Source organism: Lissotriton vulgaris, chromosome 4_1 (assembly GCF_964263255.1).
Source record: "Lissotriton vulgaris chromosome 4_1, aLisVul1.2, whole genome shotgun sequence".
NCBI lineage: Eukaryota > Metazoa > Chordata > Amphibia > Caudata > Salamandridae > Lissotriton > Lissotriton vulgaris.
Window position 1 is genome coordinate 1,312,936,210 of NC_141691.1, and position 10,240 is coordinate 1,312,946,449.

Sequence of the window (10,240 nt, forward strand, 5' to 3'; positions counted from 1 at the left end):
TGGAGTGAAAAATATGCAGTAAGCAGACGAATTTGCAATCTCGGCTTACCAAATGTACACATAACATGGATTGCCAAAAGAGGATTGAAATGTCACCAATTGATTCCATTGGTGAAAACTTTTATGCATCTCCCAGAACCAGACCTTATAATTGTGCACTGTGGTGGGAACGATCAAGGCACAATCACTGGGGTATGGAAATGCTTCTAAAAGACACCTTTCGACAATTGATGACACTTTTTCCTCGATCTGCATTGGTATATTCCAATATATGCCAAAGACAGAAATGGAATTGGTCCAATCAACATTGTGCACAATTTGAGAAAGCAAGGAGACATGTAAATAAATCTGTTTCTGCGTTCCTCAGAGATTATAGCATGGGTTCTATTTACCACAACAACTTGCGATACCACATGCAAGACGTCTATAGGAGAGACGGTGTTCATTTCACGAATGAGGGAAACAGAATCTTCCTTGCAACATCAGGCTCTGCATCGGTACTTACTTATAAATGCAGAAAACACTCAATTAACACAAGGGCTCTTTTCAGAGCCACCTTATATCTAAGCACTTAAACTTCTGATTTATCTCCATTTTCACACTCTTGTGAATAGGTGTGCGTGACCGGGTGCGCGCACCCCGTTATTTTTTCCCGAAAAAAAATATATCTTTTCGCGCTCAAGGGCCTTACTGCACACCCCGAGAAAACCTACGCAGCAAGACAATCTCTACCTTCTCCCCTTTCCATGTTTCAACGCTTTGAAATGAACAATATATTTACTCGCACTGACAAAATGGCGGACAAAACTTCCTGATTTCCTTCGAATCGAACGTTAACAGACGTCACGCAGCAAAAAAAAATTCCGCTCAGGCGCAGCCGCTTGGGTGCGCGCACGTGTGCGCGCCTATAGATATATAATTGACTTTAACTTTAATTTTCTCAACAACTACTGAACGGATTTACACCATACCAAAAAAAGCGTAATCTGCGAACAAGACTCTACAGTTTTGGCAAATTTCTTATAAATCCATTCAGCCGTTCGACCTGTAGCCGAGTCTAAAGGTCCTATGGAAAATAACATGGAGAAAACACGTTTTGGGACCCCCCTTATATCTCAGCCCCCACTTGACCAATCCCCCCCAAACTTTCAGGGAAGGAGCGCAGCGGACCGAGCCATCTTCTTTGAGAAATTCGCAAAGACTCATCCACCAGGGCCAAAGTTATTCCAAATAGAATGTTGAGGATTTCCTATGGAAACTAGGTCCTAACTATAACTACCTACTGGCGACCGCCAGTAGGTAATATATATATACATATATATATATATATATATATATATATATATATATATATATATATATATATATATATATATATATATATATATATTCACTGAAAAAAACATAGGTTTAACACTCGTTATAGTTAGGAATTTGCATTTAAAAAAACCTTTGAAATTCACAGAAAAAAACATAGGTTTCACACCAGTTATAGTTAGCTGAACATTTTACTCATACAAAACATTTGAAATTCCAACGTTATAGTTAGTTGGACTCACTATAACTCGCGCGCCGGCAATCCACTGCTGATGATGTCACATATTACATCATTCATGACATGCTCAGTGACATCACTGATGACATCAATGATGACATCATCCAGTGTCTGTGTGTTTCTGTAAAGTTTAAATATGTTTTACATTTTAAAGAATGAGTGAATGTAAAAGTGTCTGGATGAAGGATTTAGAAGGTGCGTGACTGACTGTATGAGTGAGTGATTAAATGTGTCTTACTGAATGCATGGGTTAGTGACTAAACAGCTGAAGCCCTTTACGAGAACCTACCAGGCAGTAATGCAACAACATCCCATGAAAGTCGTGCTACCCCGACCAGCAGCAATGCTAGGGATTTGTTAAAAACTTTGGAGAAATTACTCCGAAATGAGTTGTCAAAATGGTGGGAAAAGAAGTCCCTCAAGAAATATCTTGATGCAAATCGCGTCCCAAGGGGCTTGAGAGTGTTAATTGTTCCAACTTACGAGAACCCTGACCCAAGAATGCTACAAGAATGGGCGGAAAATAACCTGCAATCTTCCAAAAATATGCTGCATATCTTGATCAAGTATGCCCAATCAGACAGAGAAGCCTTATTGATTGAGATAGACCGGGTTAATGGGCTGTTGGAAGCTACAGGGGAGACTGATTTTATCAATAAAACTCGGAAAGAAATTGACCAGAGACTGACTAAGCTTGAACAAACCATTCAGGAACGCAAGATACAGAAGTTCGCACGAGATCAGCAGGACTATGCTACAGGTCGTATCTTCACTTTTGCTAGGAAGTACGACTCGTATAAACGCAAAGCGATGTCAGTCCAACAAAAACCTGGTACGAGAGTCGAACAAACGACAAATATGAATTCTGCCCCCGTGAATGATGACAACTTATCAGTAGCATCCTACAGTGGGTCGGAAGAAAGTTCAACAACTACAACTCCGGGTCCAATTGATTTAACCAACTTCACATTAGTGGACGAGCTGAATTTTGTCAGCGAGAACTGGAGGTATTCTCTGTGCTCCCGGAACACTCCTCAACCAGCAGGCAGCGCCAAAAGCGCAGCATCAAGAGGGGAAATACCAAAGCGCGGTGGAGCATGAGGCAACTTGCGCAGGAATTGGAACAAGTGACCGCAATACAAGAAAATACTGTAATCAATTTTACTGACTTGGTACTCTCAAAGGCAGAAGACTTCTCATACACCCAGGCGCGTAATGATGTCTTTAAATTTATCAGAAAAATTAAGCTCATGAAATATGTTCTAATCCAACCGCAAATAGAAAATAGAGACATTGAAACGCCGGTTGAAGTATCTGAAGAACAACCATTACAAGTCAAAAATCTAGGAGGTCTTCAAACTCTTATCTCACTAGCATTTGAGGACAGCTCTCAACAATTTCCTACAGTCAGCCAAGTGATTGCAGTAAATAAAACATCATTAAGTCCCTTTCGAGGAAAATCTACGTTTTTACCTTTGATGCCTAAGGACGCCCTGGATGTGTTCAGCGATAGAGTCATCACTGAACTAAAAACTTTGAATAGAACTGTGCTGGGTAGCAAAAAACAAAATGATTACAATAATAAACAATATGTAATGCTTATTAAAAAGATACAAGGCAATCCAAATGTGATAGTGAAGAATGCGGACAAGGGGGGGAATACTGTTTTGTGGGCTAAATCAGATTATCTTCAGGAAGCAGCTCGCCAGTTAGGAGACCCCCTTTGTTATACTAAAACCACCAAATTTGCCATGCTAAAAACATATGAAGCCACCAGGAAAAACATTAGTTATTGGCAAAGACAAGGACTTTTCACTAAAGAAGAAGTCAAATTTCTTAGTGTAACACATCCAATAACCCCTCTTTTCTATCTTCTACCCAAGATTCACAAATGCACCACCCCAGTTCCCGGACGTCCTATCATTTCTGCACAAGGTAGCATTAACGAATATCTTTCTAAATATGTTGATTTTTTCCTCCAACCCAACATGACCTCACTCCACTCTTACCTCAAAGACACCACAGATTTTTTAGTGAAAATTAAGCATGTCACTTGGTGTTCTGATTTTTGTTTCCTGGTTATGGACATCGAATCTCTTTACACTAGCATTAATCATCTGCACGGTTTGGAAGCAATTCAATATTTTCTTGACACAAGAGATGCAACACTCAGAGAACACAATTCCATGTTATTGGAGATGATACGCATTTGTTTATTCAACAACTATTTCCAATTTGACAGGGATATTTTCCATCAGGAGCGTGGGGTTGCTATGGGTTCGTGCCTCTCCCCCAGTTATTCATGTCTTCATGTTGGCTGGTGGGAGGAGCACGTTCTCCATGGGGCCCACCGCCATTGGCTCCAACATCTAGCCCACTACTGGAGATTTATAGATGATATTTTTATCATCTGGAAAGGTACACAGGAACAGGCAGCACTCTTTGTCAATGATATAAATAACAACAACCGGAATCTGAGATTTACTGCTACTCTAACATCATACTCCGCTGAGTTTTTAGACGTTCAGGTTTACATTGATCAGAGCCAGATTCACAGCAAACTATATAGGAAAAGCACTGCGGGTAATTCCATCCTTCATGCCCGCAGTGCTCACCCTTCACACACCATCAATAGCATTCCGTTAGATGAATTTATTCACATTAAAAGATTTTGTAGCAATTCTGAGACAACCAACCAATGTTTGGCTGATTCCATGTAAAGGTTTCTGCGGCGCGGTTATAAACAAGATCTTTTAAACCGCGCACTCTCGAAGGCATCAAGACGTTTGAGAGACGAACTTTTGACCCCCAGATCTATTGTAACTTCAGAATCAATTTCTGGGGGGATCTGCCCGATTGATCACCACCTTTTGCTCTCAAGAGCGCAAAATAAGACAAATTATCAAGGCAGAGTGGCCAATTGTGTTAACTGATGTTATTCTAGGTCCAATGTTACCTAAGACACCTGCAATTACATTTAGGAGGGCTCTGTCCATGAAAGATGCATTGGACAAAACTCAACCGGAGCTCACTTTTAAAAGTCCTTGGTTCGCCAAACCAGGTTTTTTCAGAAGCACGTCATGTCGGGGGTGCACATTTGCGGTAAATGGCACACATTATACATCAGCATTTGGCGATAAACCTATAAAAATAAATGAACATCTAACTTGTCGCAGCAAATTTGTTATTTACCAACTTACTTGCACATGTTCACTTTCATATATTGGGAGCACCAAGTTGCCAGCCAACCAGCGCATTCTACAGCATATACGCGCAATAGTGAACTCAGATATGAACTATCCGGTGGCCCGCCACTTTGAGGCAGTGCATGATAAGAAACTAAAGGATTTGAAATACACTTTATTGTGCTCAGTCCCTAACCCCGGACGAGGTGGTGACTGAGAAAGACTGCTCAGGCAGAGGGAAGCATATTTCATTTTGCTGCTGGATTCAAATCTCCTAATGGTTTGAATGCTATTGATGAGTTACATCATTATTTGTAATGTGGTTGTCAAGTGTATTATTCTTTATTAAGGTAAACATTGTTTATTGAATCAATGCTGGAAACTGGAATTCAATGACAAAGGTGTATTCAAAATTATGATGTTGTTTTAGGAACATAGCAAATGCCATGTTACAGGTTTAAATAGGGTTATCAGCTGTTTGAGTTTTTAACAACTTAGTTAGATTATAAATTTTGTTTCACATTATTTAGCACTTGCACTTCATAAAATCAAGCATTTAATAGTGGGCATGACATATATGAACAAGTAGGATTTGAATTGAATGTGATTTACGCAATATATTATCAACTTTCATGCACTTGCAGTAGATTCCATCAATTTATAAATACGTGCAACATTGTACATATTAATGCATTAGCACTTTAGTATTTTTTGATATGAACCATTTGATATTTTATTGAGCATTTTTATACATTTACAAATTCGATTTTGGAAACCATCTATGATTATAGAATAATGATTTTAAAGAGTAATTTGGAGCACTATGCTATAATTCATTTTCTTGTTTCATCTTGCCAGATAATTCATGTAAACAGCTACTTTGATGCTTGTTTGTATCGTTGTTTACCCATGCGTCCTGTTTTTTAGTCGCGTGGGCTTTTAATCACCTTAAATTGCTCTGCCTACTCCTGACGCATCATGTGACCAAGCTCCGTTTGCGGAGCGAAGCACGTCAGGGAGGGCATTTGCTCTGACATGAGATAGCAATAAATCTGCACTGCTGACACTTTAATCGTGTGATGGCATTGGTGACATTATGTGAATGATACTGGAGGAGAGGAGGTCTGCGCCCGCTTGTGACCGCAACTAGAGGCTGTCGGGTTTCTTTCGATATATATAACAAAGATTACAGAGACGTTATTCAGGTGTCACTCAGACAAAACCAGAGAAATTCAACCATTATAGGTACTCAGCTATCTATAACTCGCGCCCCTTTAATGCACTGCTTCTGACATCACATATTACATCACTCATGTCATGGTCAGTGACATTACTGATGACATTGCTGATGACCTCTCAACTGAAATAATTAATGACATTACTGATCCCATGACTGTGGGTGTGTTTAAAAAGTTTGAGTGTTAAATTATATACCAAGGTGTATTGGTTAATCAGGGGGTGTATGAGTGCCTTATAGGATGATTCAATGGGCGTGTGACTAACTCAATGAGTGAATGATTAGGTGTCTCAGGAAATGTATGGGTGAGTGACTGGTTGTGTGAATGTCTGTATGGGTGGGTGATAAGTGAGTGAGTCAGTGGCTGTATGGGTTAGTGAGTACTTGTGTGCGGGGCTGTATGGGTGATTGAGTTTGTGTATGGCTATGTCGGTGAGTGAGTACATGTGTCAGTGGTATATGGGTGAGTAACGGGGTAGGTGAAAGGCAGTATAGGTGAATGATGGGGTATATGAGTGACTGTATGGGTGAGTGAGTTAATGTAAGAGTGGCAATATAGGTGAGTCTGTGCTTGTGTCAGTGTCTGTATAGTTGAGTGAGTATGCGTTAGTATCAGTGTGAGTGCGTGTGTGTGTAACTGTATGGGTGAGTATGTGCTGTGTGATTGACTGTATGGGTGAGTGAGCAGGTGTGTGAATTGCTCTATGGGTGACTGAATCAGTGTGTAAGTAGTTGTATGGGTATATACGTGGATATGTCAGTGGCTGTATTAGTGAGTAAACACTCTTACACCTACTCTTGTACAGACCTTCACACACCTAGTCACACACACAGACACTCTCACACCCACTCAGACACCCATTCAGACACTTTCACATCCAGTAACATCTACTAACATCCCCATACAGACACTCTCACATCCAGTCTCACATGCATACAGGCACTCTCATGCGCACCCACTCATGCACACAGACACTCTTGTATCCACTCTGACACCCACAGAGACACTCTCACACCCATTCACTTACCCATACAGACATTATCACACACACTCACATACCTATACAGACATTCTCACAATCAACCTTACACTCATACAGACCATCTCACACCTTGTCACAGACACTCTCACATCCACTCAGACACCCATACAGATACTCCCATACCCACTCACCTACACATACAGACATTGTCAAACCCTATCTGACGTACATACAGACACTCAACGTGCCCACTCACAGACTCACTTAGACACTCACACATACACTCTTAAAGGTTACATGTTACAATTAGGAAATAGAATTTTAAAAACATTTGAAATCCACAAAAAAGAAGGTTACAGGGGCATTATAGTTAGGAAATAACATTTAAAATCGTTAGAAGTTCATTTAAAATAAAATAAAGTTTACAGGGAATTTATAGTTAGGAAATAGAATACAATAAACCCTTACAAATGTATGATCTAATAGCCCGCCAGCCATGAAATTGCCTTTAATTTTTATTGCTAATGAAACATGTTGGCCTCCCATAATTACTGGTCAGAATATGTCATTTGATTTTAATCATGCACCAGGGTCTAAAATATAAAATCTTTTTCAACAGTTACCTATACACCTGACTAGTTGATGGATTGTGTGTAATTCAGTGCTCCTTTATGTTGAGGGCTTGACATAATAGATTGAACTCTGGCATGTAAGGGCTGTACATGTATTTGTTCCCCTTCTCTTGTGTTTGAAAACATTTATCCAGGGGGCTGTTTCTTTCCTGGTTGTATTGCCCTGCAATGAGGAGCTCTGCCTGTGATGAATTCAGTACCCAGTTGGAATTGCAAACAAATAGACTCATGGTGGTAGCTCATGTGAGACGTCTCCTTTTTTTAGCACATTGGCTGAACAGCTAGTACAAAGATTTTTGTGCTTCTGAACGTCAATATGTATACCCCGCATAAACCAGTTTATTTAGCTGGTCTTCTCCCTCATATAAATAGTTTAAAATGGGTTTCATTTAATAATAATTATAATAACACATGGGGTGTAGGAAATTGGGGCATTTTTTTCTTATACTTGGAATTTGAGTGGAGGGCTCACCTTTTCTTTATGTCCCTCTTAGCTCCTTCTTTGTGAAGACCCTAGTTTGAGCGACAACTCAGGAAATGACCGCAGGAGCAGGCTAATCTTGGTAGACATAACTCTCTGCTTTGTTTTTTTTCTTCTGCAATGCAACAAAGCTCTAATGAATGTTAATGAGGTCAACTTTATGCTGCAGGCCTAGTACCTGGACCAAAGCTCAAACCTCAAAAAGGCACGGAGAAATTATTTATTGAGTCGAAGAGACCCCACTTCAATTATAAGAGTAGCTCAACTCCTCTTTATCCATGCAATAATTCAATTTCGGTCATGGCCATTTTGAGTGGCCCCGCTTGTCATTAATAATATGCTAGTCCTTTCAGAAAACCTTTTCAACTAATCCAAAGTGTTTGTCTTCTCATGAGTGGTAGTACTAAAAATACTTTCATCATTGTCATCAATTCATTGTTAATCACAAAATATTATCCAAAGAAATTCAGCCCAGGAACACAAGAAAAAAACAACAGACAACCTATATGCAATCTTTTCCTCAGCTTTTTTATGAGCTAATTTCTACATTTTGTCTTGAGACATGCAAAATTTCTCTTGACCAGCAATTTCAACTATGGTGCCAATGATGATAAGGGGCATGCACATCATGGGTCATAGTTTAGACAAAGTTGTGACCACTCACCTATCCCTATCTAATCTCACAGTCTGCCCATGTGCTTAGTTCAACCATCAATCAATCAATCAGTGATTTATATAGCGCGCTACTCACCCCGTAGGGTCTCAAGGTGCTGGGGAGGGGGGTCCGTTACTGCTCGAAAAGCCAGGTCTTGAGTTGATTCCTGAAGGAGAGGTGGTCCTGGGTCAGCCGTAGGTGGGTGGGGAGGGAGTTCCATGTCTTGGCCACCAGGTAGGAGAAGGATCTTCCTTCGGCTGTGGCTCTGCGAATGCGTGGTACGGCGGCGAGGGCGAGGCTGGCCGATCGTAGCTGGTGGGTGGGTGTGTAGAAAGTGAGGCGGCTGTTGAGGTACTTCAGGCCCATGTCGTGGAGAGCCTTGTGTGCGTGGGGGAGGAGTCTGAACGTGATCCTCTTGTTGACGGGGAGCCAGTGCAAGTCTTTCAGGTTAGTCGAGATGTGGCTGCGGCGAGGGATGTCCAGGATGAGTCGTGCAGAGGCGTTCTGTATGTGCTGGAGTCTTTTCTGTAGTTTGGCAGTGGTTCCCGCGTAGAGGGTGTTCCCGTAGTCCAGTTGGCTGGTGACGAGTGCCTGGGTGACTGTCTTCCTGGTTTCAGTGGAGATCCATCAGAAGATCTTACCGAGCATGCGCAGGGTGTTGAAGCACAATGATGATACAGCTTTGACTTGTCTGGTCATCGAGAGGGAGGAGTCCAGGATGAAGTCTAGGTTTCGTGCGTGGTCCGTTGGCTTGGAGGTGGTGCCCAGGGCAGGGGGCCACCAGGAGTCGTCCCAGGCGGCGGGCGATGATCCCAGGATGAGGACTTCCATTTTGTCTGAGTTCAGTTTCAGGCGGCTGTTCTTCATCCACTCGGCGACGTCTTTCATCCCTTCGTGAAGGCTGGCTCTGGCGGGGTCGTTGGTGAGGGAGAGGATCAGCTGGGTGTCGTCAGCGTAGGAGATGATGTTGAGGTTGTGTTGGCGTGCAATGGCTGCGAGGGGGCTCATGTAGACGTTGACGAGGGTGGGCCTGAGTGAGGATCCTTGTGGTAGCCGCAGATGACTTCGGTGGCCTTGGATCTGAGCGGGGGGAGGTGGACTCTCTGGGTTCTTCCGGCGAGGAATGAGAGTATCCACTCCAGGGCCTTCCCTTGGATTCCGATGTTGCTGAGGCGCTGTACTAGGGTGCGGTGGCAGACCGTGTCGAACGCTGCCGAGAGGTCCAGGAGGATGAGGGCCGCTGTTTCCCCGTTGTCAAGCAGGGATCTGATATCGTCGGTGGCTACGATGAGGGTGGTTTCGGTGCTGTGGTTGGCTCGGAAGCCGGACTGCGAAGGGTCGAGGGATCCGTTTGTCTCGAGGAAGGCGGCGAGCTGTCTGTTGACGATCTTCTCGATGAGTTTGGCCGGAAAATGGAGGAGCGAGATGGGAGGGAAGTTCTTGAGTTCAATGGGGTCCGCTGTTGGTTTCTTCAGGAGGGCACTGAGCTCAGCGTGCTTCCTGCTCTCCAGG